Below are 18178 nucleotides of genomic sequence, written 5' to 3'. Positions count from 1 at the left end.
CTGGATCCAACCTTGGATCTCGGCTATGTGTTCCTTGTAAAAACAGATGCAAATCGATACAAGAGCCTTCATGAAACATGAATGTTAGAATAAGTTATGTAACGTAGTAGAGACATAAATAGTCTGCCTGAAATATAATAATAGCTATATATAGAAAGCCTTATATTAATAATATAACATTATTTCCCGTTTTAAATTCATAACTGTGGGGGAAATCCAATATTTCCTATCAAGTAAAACACAAGTATGAGTCCCTTCTTGACTGTATCGAACGGTTAATGATTTACCCGAACCTTCATGTAGAAATATAGTGCCTTGCCTCATTTCACAATATGGTTCCTAGGATCTAATATTTCTCCCAAGTGTTAAGATTTGTTTTTAAGGCTTTGATTACTGCAATCTAAGCATAGCTATTGTACACTGTTTCCTGGATTGCGTGTACTACCTGGTTACTATTACAGTTAAAGGACAACTCCGGCCAAAACATATTTTTTAATATGTTATTACTTATGGAAAGTTAGATAAATTCCTAATTATGTTAAATGCACATATACTGCTATTTACCTTAATTTAGTAGATCAGGGAGTCTTCAAATTCTCTCAAAAACTGTGATGTCACGAATCAGGTGTAATTCCTATGGAGTGTCCAGCAGGGGGCGCACTATATACTAAAGTCAATTAGTACCATTGACTTCTATTTATAGTGCGCCCCCTGCTGGACACTTTATGCATTCTATGGATGTGTATGTAAAAAGTAATGTAATTTAATGTAGAGTATGTTTTATTGATTGAATACATTTATGGAATACTTTGGGGAGCAAGTGTCCTTGCTCCCCAAAGTATTCCATAAATGTATTCAGTCAATACATTTGGAGGGCACCCAGAAGGGAGGGAGAGAGGTGCCTGTGCATCTAACTACCTCCCCCCTCCCTCGCTGCTCGGTGCTGGACACATATACACTGTACTACTCTTCCAATCATCTGCTCATAGTATGAGCAGATGATGGGTGAGTAGTACCAGGGCCTTCCCAATCACCAATTCACAGAAATGGAGGAAAAGTAGGAAGTCGTGTGGGCCTCGTATCGGGCCCCGCAGGTTCTGTTATGAATAGAGCCGTGGGTCCAGCGCACAATCCGCAGCTCTATTCATTCAACAGAAAGAGCCGAGTATGCCGGAAGAGCACTTTACTTGGCTTTTTCTGTTAGCTATATAGGAATAAATAGAGCCGTGGTTCGTGTGCTGGACGTGCAGCTCTATTAACAGAGCCTGCGGGGCCCGATATGGAGATTTCCGTGGGGTACAGTCTCTGCTGTGTGTCTATTCTGTCGGACTGCACTGACGTCTCGCTCCCAGTTCAGCCAATCATAGCGCTAAGAGCTCAGCGTTAGTCCCAGCTTTGTTCCCATTCTGTGAGCTATCAAAATCGTTGAATTAGGCTAACCTAATAATCTTTAGGCTCCAACTAAACTTCCAGCACAGAGAGAGGTCACAGCTTAGCCAGAAGGTCAGGCATGCTTGATAAAGGCAGTTGTATCTGTCGAAACCTTGTATCTGAAGATGGTGGAATAAACATATCCATGTTTTGTAAGTAACTCTCTGGCTATGCTGTGATCTATCCCTCTTGTTCTCATGTATTATAACTAGAGATGAGCTAGAGTATTCTCAAATCCGATCGTTCTGCAGTTGAATTCCAGTGGCTGAAGAAGGTGGATGCAGCCCCAGGGAACCATAGCCCGTATCCATGTTTTCCCGGACTCCCTAGAGCTGCATCCAACTTCTTCAGCCACCGCTATTCAAATGCCGTATGCTCAGACCTGCTTGAGTTACGATCATCTCTAGTTATAACCCCCTAGAGTCAAACCATTAGGCATAAGTTGTGCAAGTTGCTGATGAAAAATAAATGGTTTTGAATGATTTTATGATTGACTATGTACAAATTGATCAGCGTTCAAGAAACCTTTAGACAGACCAATAGAAGCCAGTGGAAGGCCACACGATCGATCATTGGATCATACATGTGGATATTTTCATTCAACACTATTGGCAAAATCTCCCGTTTACATTGGGACGTGTGCTGCCGACTCATAATGACTTTTCAGGCTTCCTGATCCCAGCTGTTGGACAACAAATGAGTGATTGTTTTTGAGACAACTGTTGTTCCTTTTCACACAGGGTATTAACCGGCCCACTAAGTTATTTATTACCTTGTGTAAACGACCCTTTAGTCCTGTGATAAATTAGTTTATTTCCATCTGATTTGAGAACAAGTCCACATTGTGGAAACTTGTAACACCAAAGCAATTGTCATTTATTGACCATTTTGCAGACATCGGGTTAGAGTGTTATTACACACGCCGATGGGGGCCCGATAATAGCTGTAAACAAGCGCCAATCTGCTAGATCGTCGCTCGTTTACTGGGCCTATTACACGGCCCAATAATCGTTTAATAAGGGCTGCATGGATATTGTTACTGATGTCCTTGCAGCCCTTGCTAAACTGACATACATTACCTATCCATGGTCCAGGGCTCCTCTTGCGATCCACTTCTCCAAGGGTCCCGCACGCTGCAGCTTCAGAGCAGCCTGTCTTAACTGATAGGCCACTCAGCCAATCACTGGCTGCGGCGGTCCCAGACAGTGATTGGCTGAGCGGCCTGTAAGCTGCAGCGTGTGGGACTCGGGGAGAAGCAGAGCGTAGGAGGAGCCCTGGACCATGGATAGGTAATGTATTTACTTTGCAAATCGTCAGCCACCGGCCGCGTACCGCTATTAGACGTAGCGGTGCGCGGTTGGTGGCTGACAATTATAGGTCCAAACCTATATCAACGATGACAGCAATCATCGGCTGATCATTGTGTTTATTACACGGAACAATAATCGGCTGGTTAGGGCCGATTTGGCTGATTATCGTTCCATGTAATAGTACCCTTAGTCCGGATGTTGTTGCCTCTATGCTTCTTACCACACTCTTTGTTTAGTTTTTTTATATATGCTTTCCTTCTATTCTTTTATATATATATATATATATATATATATAATTGGAAGACCTTTCAGGGTGTATACTTTGGGGTACAATATATTCAGATCTTTTTACTTATTATAGATGATTTAATTTCTAAGGAACTAAACCTGAAGTTCTGTTATACCTTTTGCCTTTTCTGTTTTATGATTGACCTCGGAGTAGCTTCATAACGCTCCCTGTGGTCCCATTTCTATTCTTCATTATAAGTACAGTCATGCAAGTCTCACTGGAACTTTCTTTTTTTCTCAGTAAATGGGATGGAATCCTCAAGAGCTTTAACAGCTTTCAATGACTTTTGATATAATTCATCATATTTAAGCATGTCCAATAAATAATTTAGTGGCGTTAATCTCCTCTTGGATTTCTTTTATTTTTTTCCTCCTTATAGTTGAATATTAAACTTAAAAGTTTCACTTAACACTTTGAGGGAATTTGATTCCACTCCTGTACAAAAAAAAAAACATCTGAATGGGATTTTCTTCATCCCAAGACCTCTCTGAATCCTATTTGTGAATATGTTTACAAGGGGTTTAGATCCCACCATATCTTGATCTATTCAATGGTGGGTTGGAAAAATAGTTGGGTGAATAATTTGATAATTTCCAGTGGGGGGAATATATTGTCAATGTAAAAGGTTACACTGGGTATAATATGTATAGTATATCATTAAATGGACAGCAAAAACTCACTGTGAACCTAGCCCTACTGAAAATTAGTAATTTAATTAAAGGGGTATGCTAATAAAATTTTTAAAAGATAAGAGATCACGGAGGGTCCAACCTCACAGACCCCCAGCAATCTCCGTATCGTCCCCTGGCTTCTATGTTAAAAATAGAGCCACAGGTACGGCACGAGACCGGGGTCTCTATTCATTCCTATGGAGGTGCCAGAGAGAGCTTAGTAAGCACTCTTCTGGCTTACTTGGCTCTTTCCGGTGTCTCTATTCATTCCAATAAAGGTGCCGGAGGGAGCTGAGTAAGTGCTGTTCCTGCTTACCTGTCTCTCTGGCACCTCCATAAAAATGAATAGAGCCATGGGTCACATGCCGTACCTGTGGCTCTATTCATAATACAGAACCCAGTGGCGATACAGAGATCTCCGGCGGATTCCGAGGTTGGACCCCCATGATCTATTACTTGTCCCCTATCCTGTGGAGAGGAGACAAGTGAATGTTTCTTTAAATACCCCTTTAATAGAAAAAAACTTTAAAGACATCATCCAGCGCTACAAAAACATGGCCACTTTTGCCCCACTCTTGTTTCCAGTTCAAGTGTGTTTTGCAATTAAGCTCCATTTACTTCAATAGAACTGAGTTTCAAAATCCTACCCAATGTGGAGACAAGAATGGTGCAAAAGTGGCCATGTTTTTGCAGCGCTGGATAACCCCTTTAAGTCAACCTGCTTTGTGTAAACTTGTCCTGTTTTGCCAAAAAAAAAAATGATCTCCTTTCCTTTCTGCCTTTGGCTTTTTTTTAGGATACTTAAAAAACTGTCTGGACACGCTTTACTTAACACAATAAAAAGGTACACCGCTGCTTAGCCTCTCTCACAGGGACATAGTGGTTCTCCCTGTATAAAGCTCATTACAAGGTCACCCTAGGACATAAATCAGGTTTTTGCTTGGACTGTTAAAGTAGTTTTAGGGTATAAACCCACACACCGTATACACAGCGTATTTACTGCTGCGATACGCAGTGAATACGCAGCAAAAACGCAACAAATACGCAACAAAAACGCAGCAGATTAGATCTAAATAACTGAACTCAGCATTAAATCTTCACCATCAAACTGCTGCGTATTTGCTGCGTATTTGTTGCGTATTTGTTGCGTATTTGCTGCGTATACGGTGTGTGGGTTTGTACCCTTACTTTAATTCATTTAGTTAATTTCAGGAGCTGTTAGATCATCTGCCGGTAACCCCTTGATCCTTAAACATAATGTGCTAAGAGCGCTTACATCTCAAGTATCCACATCTAAAACACCATCCAGGGGAGCTGTATAAAGTAGAAGGCCCAGAGTCTTCTTTCAGTGTACTTTTAGTTTTTTTGGCTTTATAGTAGAGGAATAACAATTATCATGGTCGTCACCTACCATATCCTTCACCTCTTTCTTGCTGATAGGGTGCTTATTCTGACTTGTCCTACAAATCCAGCATGTCTATGTTATTTGTGGTTCTCTGTTAGGGTGGGTTCACATTGAGGAATTCTCGCTGTTAAACTCAGCGGAATTCCGCCTGCTGTATGGGCTGACGGACGCGCGCCTTTCAGTCGGCTCCATAGACACCATTCTGTGGGCCGGCTTATTCCACATTCCGCCGAAAGAACTGACATGTCAATTCTTTCGGCGGAATGCGGAATCAGCTTGCCCATACAATGGTGTCTATGGAGCTGGCGGAAAGGCGCGGGTCCGTGAGCGCGTACAGCCGGCGGAATTCCGCAGAGTTCATCCGCGAGAATTCCTCAATGTGAACCCACCGTTAGTGTCTCATGCTTAACCCCCTCTTTGCTGTACTCCTCTTTGGTTATGGTTCTCCATGCTTATACCTGGGGCTTTTGTATGATGATGTCATCATGACTTCCTATTTATGAACCTCTGCCCCATTACTCCTCTGTCTGGGTAGATGGTGTAAAGGCATATCTACTGCTGATTATCCTTATAAAGGCTTGACTTGTTTCTGACCTTGTACTTCTATCTGCTGCCTGCCCTGATCTTCTGCCTGACTATGAATTCCAGCTTCTGCACTGTTATCATGTTTTGGTTTCCAAGTCATCCAAGAGCCAGTCCTTAGCAGAGACTACTTTGGGAGTAACATCCTTGGAATGGCCACCCCCCTAGTAATACAAAAAATCAACATTTCTTGTAGGCAAATGACTCAAATCTTACAGAAAAGAAAAAATTCTACTTCTCCCTCAAATCGCTTAAAAAAAGTCAGTTTTTAAACCCCACTGCTTCATGCTAGCAATTTATGGGGCTAGGTTTGGCCACATGGCAAATCCCAATAATTTTTGGGTAAACCTCTTTAGGAGGATATCTTTAGGAGGGATATCTGTCTTGTCCCGTGTTTCAAGACTCTCAAAGGAGAAGTCCGTCTATAGCAAACTACTACCAGCCGTCAGGGGAAGCAGAGAAAAAAACAATCGGACATTGCTTACCTCTCCCCGTGCCCGCAATGTGCTGTGGGCCCGGCTCTGGGACCCCCACCAGAAGGCATTTTCCCCCGAGTTGTGATGATGTCATGTCTCATGGGGGCCACCGGATATCCGGAGCTGCCAACGCCACAACCTGTTTGATGGACAAACACTCAGCCAGTCCATCACTGCAAAGGCATGTGGAGTGGTAAGATAACATTGTTTGTTATGTTTCCTCTGTGCCCTGCGGTTTTTAAAAATGTTGTCGTCAGACTTCTCCTTAAAATGACACTCCACGGACATATTATATCAATCAATGAGTATGTACAACGTATTTCTAATATTTTAGTGCTGTACCCAAGTGATCTTAGGCACTATATCCATGGGTGATCACTACTTCCCCCCATTAGGTGAGTTAACCCTGAACGGTGAGCCACAATACCCTTTATTATTTGACCCATTTAGTGTATTATATAGAAGATTGGCACATCAGATGTTCCAGAATTGATGTTCCAGAATTTTCTCACGGGAAGTAGAGGTGTTTATTGAATCAGATATGTTAGTCACTTCAGTGTGCGCCTGGCTCTAGCATGATGCCTGAATATTATTACTGTGACAGCAACCGGACAATAAAATATCAGCCATTTAATGAGGATGTTGGCCTCCTAGGACATGCCGTATCATAGGCCTCCAGCACTACACGCTCCTGCTGCAGTAATTGAGTGAATCCATCACTGTAGCTACAAGCAGAGGTGTATAGTACATGTGCACAAGACGCGGCACTGAAGAGATCACATAATCCAGGGTGACCTGACATACCTGCTATATTGATTCAGTCTTGTCTTCTGTGGCTTTAACTGTTGATATGTTTATTCATCGAGATCTATGCGTGTTATAGTTACCAGAAGAGAAGAAATCTAAATTCCGAATGCAAACAAATTTGCAGTGGAAATGCCATGTGTGTTCAGCAATGTTTGGAAAGCCCATAGAGAGTAAATCGAATAGTGACCACTAGAGATGAGCAAACTTTGAACACGCTTGTGTTCGTCAAAACCTGAATGTGCAGCATTTGATTACCGGTGACTGAAGAAGTTTGATGCAGCCCTAGAGAGTCCCGGAAAACAGTCATACAGCCTATGGCTATGTTCACACTATGTAAGCTACGTAATAATCACAATTATTACAACGTCCGTGATTACAATGTAGCTTACGTAGTGCTCCCTTCTATGGAATCCAGGCCGGAGTGTATACACATAGTATCCCTAGCGACGCCGCAAGAAACTGACATGTCAGTTTTCTGTGGCCGCTATTCAATAAATGGCGGCCACAGAAAACCCTGTTAGCTCACACAATGGAGTGTGCAGCGGGAAATTCGGATGTGGGTGCGCACGGATGCACCCGCATCTGAATTCAGCGGCGGTAAAGATCATCCAGCCAGTACTGCAGTACTTCCCGGACAGACCGTGTCATACAGAGTGTAAACATGGCCTATGGCTGTATCCCTGTTTTTCCAGACAGCCCTAGGGCTGCATCCAACTTCTTTATTGACTGGTAATCTAATGCCAAACGCTTAGGTTCGGATGAATGTGCTCATCTCTAATGGCCACACATGTCAGGTCTGCTTAGTTCATTTAGGGCCACCATTTTACGCCATTCTCGAGAACAGCGAGGGCCCCAGTTGTTGTATCCTCACCGACCCAAATCGTATCCCTAAATTCTGTGGATAGGGGATTAGCTTGCTTAAATGAGAATACTCGATATTTCCAATATTCCCAACTATCAGTAGGTTAGAAGTATGTAACCTGCTGATATCTCTGCTGGGGAAGAAAATATGTTTCTTACCTTTATCCTTGGTGTCATTTCTGTGATATTAGTAGCTTAATCCTTATGCAGATATGTTGCTTTGGTGTACTGGGGGCAGGATTACCAGCCCACTCTGCTGATATTCATAGGAGGGGTAGGCCGCCCTGGGGTGGATCGGTGCACTGGGGGTGGTAGTCCTGCCCCACTGCACCTAAATCATGTATCTGCTTAGAGATTAAACTCCTAATATCACAGAAACAGCGCCAAGGATGAAGGTAAGAAATGTACCTTCATACTCAGCACCCCATGCTCTATAGGGAGATATCAGCAGGTTGGATACTTCTAACCTGCTGGTAGTTTCCCTTTAAGGTTAATACCAGATCCGCCTCATCACGGATGCAGTCATACTCAGCCATTCAATGCAGAACTTTTACATTACAGAGGGAAATAACTATATTTTACTGTTTTACTCAAGGTGCTTCAAATGAAAAGAAAAAAATTCTAATCCAAAAAACTCATTTCCAGCATTTCAGATAATAGATCCCTTCTCTATGCTTAGTAATTATAATCAGTTTTCTGATTGTTCTCCACCAGCCCAAGGTTACAAAATTAGGTAATTTAACACTAAAATTGCATATTTGTCATTGTGCTCAGCAGGTAAATTACTTACATGCCTAGGAATATTTTTCCCCATGCAATCTCACAAGATATGAAGAATGTGTTTGTTCTATTGCACGTGTAAAATTACTCCATCGATTAAAGGGTTACTAGAATTCCATTCTCCTGCCCGGTCTGATCCTTTGCGGTTGCTACAGTTGTCTAGTTGTTCTATGTACTGGTGTATTTGGGGGCTGTTCAGTTTAGAATACACATTTTCGTATATGCCTTTAGGCAATTCTGAAGTATTACTGGGGGTCCTTTGTTCTGGATCTTTATCTTTTTTTCCAGAATGAAGAGGATTAGGGTTTGTGCACACTACGGACTTTGGGCGAAAATTTCAAGCAGAAAAGCCTTGAGTAGACTCAATGATATTTTAAAACTCATTCTGCCGACTGCCCATAGAATTGACATGCTGTTTCTTTCGGCTTTAGAGTACCATTGAGTCTATGGGACAGGTGGAACTTCAAGCGGAGACCGCCGTGTGGACTCCGCTTGAAATTTCCACCAAAATTCCATAGTGTGCACATAACCTTGTAAAGGACATCTCTTGTTCAGGAGGACCTGTTCTGCATTACAAAGACAACCTAATTAATGTACTCTGTGTAATGCCTGACTTCCCCTTTAGTGGCGCTGCAGGAAAAGCAAACACTACTTTTCTCCTACTGTGTGATCAGCCTTTTGTTGAGGGGCCCTCCTAACAAGTAAGGACTGTCCAAACTAAGTTTTACAGAGGTATACTTTCTGAGGTGAGAGGGGGGCAGTTGCGTTTTTCCGGCTACATCAGACAGCTATTGCACACAGCATGCGGGCATCTCGTGTGTCTTGGAAATATACCTTCATAGGGAAGAAGTGCAGTGCTGGACCGAAGAACATGTAACAACTGCTCCCAGACAACCCATTTAAATGTGGATTTAAATCAGCAGCATGTTAAGTTTTTGTTATATCCACTGTGGATTTCTTGTGAATTTCCTACATTGTTGTCATTGTTGAAGTCAGAATCTGGATTTCACTACAGATAATCTGCCAATCCTCAGCAAAATCTGCATGTGTGAATTACACTGATTTTACAGGAGCAGGGACTCCTATTTCTCCCTGGACAGTACTAATTGTGAAAGGGTGAAATAGCGGAGCACCACTAAATCTTGCTGCTGTTAACGAGTGATCTCCTTAGTGTGTCCCTGTACACACTAAGCAAAGGATAAAAAGGAAGTAAAGAAAGTTAGAGAACCTCAAGATACACAACATACTATGTCTAAAAATCTAATTAAATCGCAATAAAAATAGCAATAAAATGAGTACATAGTCCAGTAAAAAATCAATATATTTGGAAAATATGATCTAAAAATAGTCCAGCAATAGTCCTATTGAAAAATTGTGAAATTGTTCTATGCTCCTCGTGTGTGCAGTGGGCTTACCAGTCCGATGTGAAGAGGTTGCATGCAGTCTTACCCGGGTAAGTATCAGACAGCTCCGGAGCGTCTGATGGTAGAAAGATGTCTTTCAGCGTGAGACTTCTATCGGGATTGCTGATGTTAGAAAATTTCTTTGTATCGGGATTGCTGATGGTGAAGGGATGTTTTTGTATGTTAGGCTGCTGTTAGGATTGCTAGCAATCTGGTTTGCCGTATCTGCGATGCGTGTGGTCAGCGAGGTCAGCAATGGAGCAGTAGAAATACCTGGAAGTGAAAGATGGTAAATGCGGGTAGTAGTTGTGACTCGGGCTGGATGGCTGAGAGGTGTAGTAGTCCTTGCAGTATTCCTAGGATGTTAGACACGTTTCAGAAAGTCTCTTTCCTTCGTCAGTAACGAAATGGTTAAACAGTTATGAAACATAGTGTTTTATACAAACTCTCAATAGAGGAGGTACTTGAAGTTAGGGTCAGTGCTAACAGGAGGTCTGGAATCTCGGATTTGGGTCCAAAGGTACCTGTGTGGAGATTAGTTGTGTGAGCCTGCATAAAAAAAGTACTGTTTGTACCTACACTTATTATACATTAGCTGATTTGGTGCAGATTTGTGATAGCATTTCCTCCACATGTGCCTGTGGCCTCACACTAACGGGACATTCACACCTTCCATGACTATGTGCTATAAAATGGAGCAGGTTCAGGAACATTTGGGGGTACAGTTTTCATGCATACAGCCGGGGCATATGCTAGGAAGAAGGCGTATGCTAGGATAATGGGCAGGCAGGGGTGCAGGCGAGAATGAGGCAGGAGACTGGGCACTGCCAGTGCCTCGTTTATTATGATTTACAACTGATCACAGGTGTAAATTATGATTCAAATCTACACCTGCTGGAAGCAAGTGTAGATTTGGTATGCCGAGCACAGGTTCGGGTGCCTGGCTGGCCAGATTCAATAAGAGGTGTGCGCCTCTTAATAAATTTGGCCTGGGAAAGGGGGTGTGGCTTAATTTGCGTACGAGTTCATAAATCCCCCGCTTAGGCTATGTTCACACAACGTATATTTTTGTAATAATCACGCCCGTTGTTGCAATGTGCAACAACGTGCATGATTATTACAAAAATATATGTTACCTTGCCGTCTATGGGATCCCGGACGGAGCATATACACATAGTATGTGCTCCGGCCGGGATCCCTAGCGGCGCCGCAAACTGACACGTCAGTCTTCTGCGGCTGCTATTCATTGAATAGCAGCCGCAGAAAACCCTGTCAGTGCACACTATGGAGCGAGCGGCTACAGCCGCATGCTTAATTGTGTGCAGTGGGGAGTTCTGATGTGTGCGCGCACAGATGTTCCTGCCGAGATTATCCTTTCTGAGACCGGTCGTCTGAAAATAGCCTTAGTATGCATAAAAAGTACAGGAAGCATTCTCTTGGGGTGGTAACAATAAGCTGGTGTGGCATGGACTAAGCTCAAAATCTCTAACTCTGATCCCTGACCTCTGCTCCAGAGGCTCACAATACACTCACTCAGTCTCTAATTGCGACCAAGGCTTTCACTACCCTATCAGAACCCTTGAGACTTGGAGCCCAAAATACTTCTGGATTCTGCAATTCCTATTGAGATAAACCCCCTGGGATTCTCCTTGATGTATAACAATCCTTCCTTTGCACGGTGACTTTAAGGGATTGCAGGTTGATTACCTTGGCCGCAAGGGCAGAAGCGTTTGTGAAATTGGCCATAGATCTGTTATTGGTGGCGGCTGTGATGTTTGCCGCTCCGGTCGCAGCTCGCCTGTTTTTGCATTCCTGAGGAGTTTTTAATGACTCATTGTGACGGCTGAATGCGGGTGATTTGACATTCTCTTGTCTCGAGGTGGTGAGGACATAATTCCTGTTATGAGACTAATATAATTTCTTTGTCATATTACGGTACTCAATAACAGGAGCTCATTTATTCTTTTTTTTTTTCTGCTGTAATACAACTAACATAGAGTTATTACATCCCGGGATGACTTCATTCATTACTTTGTTATTTGTTGGTAATTGTTGTCGTCTCAGCCATATTAAATGGATAATTACATTTCTAACTAGATCTGACACGCTGTACCTGTGGATCCCTGGGGTCATAGTTGCTTTCCTATGTATAGAATTCGAGTCACAAGGCTAAAATGTGTTAATAGCAGAGCCGTGAATGAGCCATTTTGGTGTAGAGAAGCTAATCTAGTCATTCCTCTCTTTATATACAGTTTATGTTGTTGTGCTCTTCTCCTCCCTCTTCTCAGTGGCTAACAGTCTTTAGTATGTTACTCTTTAGGCCACAGGTGTCATACTGCAGCTTTCCGGCTCTTGCAAAACTTCAATTCCCATCATGCCTGGACAGCCGAGGGTATATTCACGACAGGCTTATACCAATAAGCCTGAATGGGCAAAACACCCAGCTAAAAATGTAGATCAGTCCTCAAGAGGTTCACAGACCTAACACATGTTATAATGTTTGTGAACCCCTTGAGTACTGATATACATTTTCATCACTATATACATGCACTTCCCATAACATGTCATTTCTTGAAATTCAATTATATTTTTAGTATAATTAAAACATGTAAAAAAAATAACTGAATATCTAGAGAAATTACAAGAAAACACAAACCACATTGTAAAAACACTTGAAGGGAAGATATACAATTTAAAAGAAAAAAGTCAGTACTATTGCAGGGATGCAAAATGTGCAAAAACTCTTGTGTCTGAAATGTACCTATTTTTTATTTTTTTTATTTTTTATTTTTTATTGCAATATGAGGGAGAAGCTATGTTTCGAATGTGAACTGCCAAACTGTTTAGAAAGTGAATTAAAGGGGTTAAAAGCCTTTAAACATTGATGGCCTATTCTCCAAATAGATCAGAGGGGGGTCTGATTTCCTACACCCCCACCAGTCAGCTCAAGTAGGGATCCAAGACACCAGAGTTTAACCCCTTAAGGACAGAGCCTGAAATGGCCTTAATGACAGAGACAAATTTTATGAATATGACCAGTGTCACTTCGGGATGCTTTTACCTATCCGGCTGATTCTGAGATTTTCTCGTGACATATTGTACTTTACATTTCTGGTAAATTGGAGTCGATACTCATAACCAATCTTTATGAAAAAAAAACCAAATAATGTGAAAAAATTTGAAAAAATGCATTTTTCCAACTTTGAAACTTTTTTGCTTATACAGAAAGTGGATATACCACATAAATTATATATTAAATAGCATTAGCAACATGTCTAATTTATGTTGGCAGCATTTATTAAACGATCTTTCATTTTTTTTAGACAATAGGAAGCTTAAAACATTAGCAGCAAATTTCCAAATTTTCAGTAAAATTTCAAAATCAGATATTTTTAGGGACCTGTTCAGGTTTAAAGTGTATTTGAGGGGCCTGTATGTTAGAAAGCCCCACAAAGCACCCCATTTCAGAAACTGCACCCCCCACACTCTGCAAAAGCATATCCAGAAAGTATTTTAACCCTTTAGGGGAGTCACAGAAATAAAAGCCAAGTGTGTAAGAAATTTGAAAATTTTAATTTTCTGTGCAGAGATTTTATTGTAATCCAATATTTTTCATAATTATAAACCTATTACCAGAGAAATGCACCCCAATAATTATTGCCCCGTTTCTGCAGTTTATAGAAATACCCCATATGTGGCCCTATTGCGCTATTTGACGCAACCACAAGCCTCAGATATAAAGGAGCGCCTAGTGAATTTCAATGCCTCCGTTATATTTGGTCATTTTTGACTGTACCACTTCAGGTTGGCAGAGGCTCTGGGGTGCCAAAACCTAAAAAACACCCCTAAAGGGACACCATTCAGAAAACTACACCCCTCAAGGAATGTAACAAGGGGTGCGGTGAGCATTTGGACCCCACAGGTGCTTCACAGATTTTCCGAACAATATGGCGTGAAAAAAGAAACATTTATTTTTTACACTAAACCGTTGTTCTAGCCTTCAATTTTTAATTTTCTTAAAGGGATAAGAGGGAAAAAAAGACACAAAATGTGTAGCGCAGATTCTCCCGAGTACGGAAATACCCCACATGTAGCGATAAAGTGCCAAGGGGGCGCAGGACGAGCCTCCAAAGGGAAGGAGTGCCAATTGGCTTTTGGAAGCTGAATTTCACTGGAAAGGATTTCAAGGGCCATGTCGCATTTACAGAGCCCTCGTGCTGCCAAGACACTGGAAACCCCCCACAAGTGACCCCATTCTGGAAACTACACCCCTCAAGGAATCTAACAAGGGGTGCAGTGAGCATATGGACCCCACTGGTGACGGGCACAAATGTGGAACAATGTGACGTGAAAGGGAAAATTTTCATTTTTTCACTTTCATGGCACAAATGTGCCCGTCATCAAGGGGTCCATATCCTCACTGCACCCCTTGTTAGATTCCCTGAGGGGTGCAGTTTCCAGAATGGGGTCACTTGTGGGGGGTTTCCAGTGTTTTGGCAGCACGAGGGCTCTGTAAATGCGACATGGCGTTCATCATCCATTCTAGCCAAATCCAACCTCCAAAATCCAAATGGCGCTCCTTCCCTTCGGAGGCTTGCCCTGCGCCCACATGGCGCTTTATGTCCACATGTGGGGTATTTACGGACTCGGGGGAAATTGCTCTACACATTTTTTTTTCCCCTCTTTTAACCCCTTGTGAAAATGATAAATTTAAGGCTAAACCAACATTATAGTGTAAAAAATTTAATATTTCATTTTCACGCCACATTGTTCCACATTTGTGCCCGTCAGCAGTGGGGTCCATATGCTCACTACACCCCTTGTTACATTCCCTGAGGGGTGTAGTTTCCATAATGGGGTCACTTGTGGGGGGTTTCAACTGTCTTGGCAACACAGGGGCCTTTTGAATGCAACATGGCCCCTCGAAATCCATTCCATCCAAATCCAGCCTTCAAAAACCAAATGGCGCTCCTTCCCTTCGGAGGCTTACCCTGCACCCGCATGGCGCTTTATGTCCACATGTGGGTTATTTCCGTACTCAGGGGAAATTGCGCTACACATTTAGTGTTTTTTTTTTTTTTATCTTTTAGCCCCTTGTGAAAATGAAAAAATCATGACAAGGTTAATGATTTAGAGTAAAAATTTTACAAAAATTACACTAAATGTTGGTCTAGCCTTGATTTTTTCCATTTCCACAAGGGGTTAAAAAAGAAAATGAACACAAAACGTGTAGGGTAGTTTCCCCTGAGTACGAAAATACCCCACATGTGGGCATAATGTGCCATATGGGCACAGGGCAAGCCACCAAAGGGACAGAGCGCCATTTAGAGGCTGGAATGGAGGATGGAGGCCATGTCACATTTCCAAAGCTCCTGTGCTGCCAGGACAGTAGAAACCCCCCACAAGTGACCCCATTCTGGAAACTACACCCCATAAGGAATCTAACAAGGGGTGCAGTGAGGATATGGACCCCAATGGTGACGGGCACTTACGTAGAACATGTGCCGAGAAAATAAAAAATACAATTTTTTTCATTTTCACGTCCCAAATGTGGCCGTCACCAGGGGGCCATATCTCTGCTGCCCCCCTTGTTAGATTCCTTATCGGGTGTAGTTTCCAGAATGGGGTCACTTGTGGGGGGTTTCTACTGTCCTGGCCGCACAGAGGCTTTGTAATTGCATCATGGCATCCTCTAAAGGGAATGGCGGCCATACCTACTTAGCTGGGGAAAAGGGACAATTTTAATTTATTTGGGGGTATTAGGCCAATTATTGGTTTATAAGGTTGAAAATGACAGGTGTCCATCAAATTCAACCTGTGTTGACCCAGAGGAAGGCAAAAAACCCTCGTGAGGCAGACAACAGTAGCCTCATCACAGGGGAAAAATTCCTTCCCGACTCCATAATGGCGATCAGAATAATCCCTGGATCAATGTGACCCCTGAAATAGGAATAAGGGACAGAATTTAGATAATAATGTAGAACCCCAATGACGTGTGGTACGCCTTGAAGCGATCCAGTATGCAGAGGCCGGGATGATCAGGACAGGTGTCACACTGGAAAATGGTGTCCCTCCTGACAGGGGCGTAACTACCACTATAGCAGCCATAGCGGCTGCTATGGGGCCCGCCGCATCAGTGAATGGAGCCCGCCTGTGCATAGAATGGAGTCTATGACACGGTTAGAGACATGCGCTCGCATCAGTCCGCCGGCGGGTGCCAGCTGCGGAATGCACAAAGGGTTATCCTTCGCCATTCCGCAGTGTGCACGTACCCTAAATCTGAAAGAGTACCCAGAGGTACGCTCACAGAGTTTGTAGAATTTCACGCCATACCGTCATCTCTTAGTGGGACGGTACTGGAGGAAAAGACGTGTCTGGGGGGCAGCTGGGGGTACGCTACGCTACCCCCCAGACATGTCACTGGCTGATGAGGATGAATGGAGGAAAGAAGGATCCCCCCCATTCATCCTCACTGGCTGTTTCGTTGTCGGAGGCAATAATAACGTATCCCTCTGACGCCGAAAACACCCGGTCATCTTTATACGGGGACTAGTATATGGGGTATGTAGTGGTGTAGTGTCAAACTTTATTCAATGTAGTGTGGTGTAATGTAGTGTTTTTTACGTTTTTTTTTTTTTACAGTAAGTATAAAAAAAACCTCACCAACAAAGGCGTTGCTGATAAATGCCGCACTTATGTGCGGCACTTATCAGCAGACCGTGGCAGTAGGATATAGAAAAAAAACACCCTACGCCAAAAAGGTTGAGTTGCTGATTAGCAGCGCACTTTCGTGCGATGCTGATCAACACTCAGCGGCGATAGGGTGCGGAAAAAAAATAAAAAAAATTTGCGAAAAAAAAACAACTTTCTACATTCTGAACATCCCTGTAGCTGCTGATAAGTGTATTACACATATCAGCCGCTAGGGGGCAGCAGAGCGCAAAATCCGGAAAAAGACGAGGCTGGAGCCGAAAATAGCCGAAAAAAGCCGATGGGGACCGCCGGAAAGAGCCGAAGACCGAATGAGAAGACGGAGGACGCCGCAAACCCGGAAGACGCCGATCAGGACCCCGGGACAGGTGAGTAATGTACAAATACCTGCTCTGGACCCCTCAGCTACCTAGCTGAGGGGTCCAGAGCAGGTATTTACTATTTTGGGGGACTCTGATCACCGTGCCACCGGCCCGATCACCGTGAACTACCGGCCGGTACCGGACGGCCGTTCACGGCGATCATGCTGGTGGCACCGTGACCACCATTACTTTTTACAGTAATGGTGATCGGTGCCGTCCTCGGACAGCACCGACCGCCATTTTTATCCGGTTCATCGGGTCACCGATGACCCGGAAAGGTTCCGATCGCCGCTATTGGCTAATCTGAATTGATCAGCCAATAGCGGCGATCGTAAGCACGGGGGGTGTTAACCACCCCCCGTGCCGAGAAGCTAAGATGGCCTGCTATGATTTATAGCAGGCCATCTTCCCCGATCGCTGTGTGCGAACACGCAGCGATCGGGGAAACATCGGGCGTAAATTTACGCCCTGATGCGCTAAGTACCAGGGCGCGAGGGCGTAAGTTTACGCCTGATGTCGTTAAGGGGTTAAATGTAGACACTTTACAGCAGCAACATTTCGGCCACAACTGGTCATTTGAAACCAAAACTGACACTGTACTAAAGGTCCCAATATTGGCCCATATACGGACACAAACGAGCGCTGATCCACGGGATTGGACCTTGTTTGCAGAACTTTTACACAGCACTATAAATTGAGCAGCTGGGCAACACAAACAATCCATGTTTTGTTTGTATGGCCATTAACATTCATAATTATTGACCAAACATCTCCTGTTTACTCTGTTTTACCATAAATTTTAACCCTACACAGTGTGCAGTGCCGCCACCCCTTCAAATAGCTGATCGGCTCAGGATAGGCAGTCAGCTTTTACAGACTGGATAACCCCTTTAACTGTTTACGTAATCACAAAGGAACAATCACATCTCCTATTTACTAGATTGTTGCTGTGTCGAGAGTCTACAAAGATGCCCTGTGTGTTTTTTTTATTTAGACATAAACAATGGAATATTATTTATAAGGTGAGTTTCCCTTTAAGAGTGTTCCTATCCAAAATAAAGCGAGGGCCCATTCTCTGAAGCTATATTCA

At 43.2% G+C, this 18178-nt stretch overlaps 1 protein-coding gene across 1 annotated transcript in view; it reads left to right on the top strand.

The window, feature by feature from the left end:
• Positions 1-18178, top strand: part of LOC138789335 (IQ motif and SEC7 domain-containing protein 2-like) — a 254429-nt gene that overhangs the window by 101320 nt on the left and 134931 nt on the right. The window lies entirely within an intron of this gene.

This window comes from Dendropsophus ebraccatus, chromosome 4, assembly GCF_027789765.1.
Source record: "Dendropsophus ebraccatus isolate aDenEbr1 chromosome 4, aDenEbr1.pat, whole genome shotgun sequence".
NCBI lineage: Eukaryota > Metazoa > Chordata > Amphibia > Anura > Hylidae > Dendropsophus > Dendropsophus ebraccatus.
Note: the sequence above shows the minus strand (reverse complement) of the source record. Positions and strands in the feature narration are given on the sequence as shown.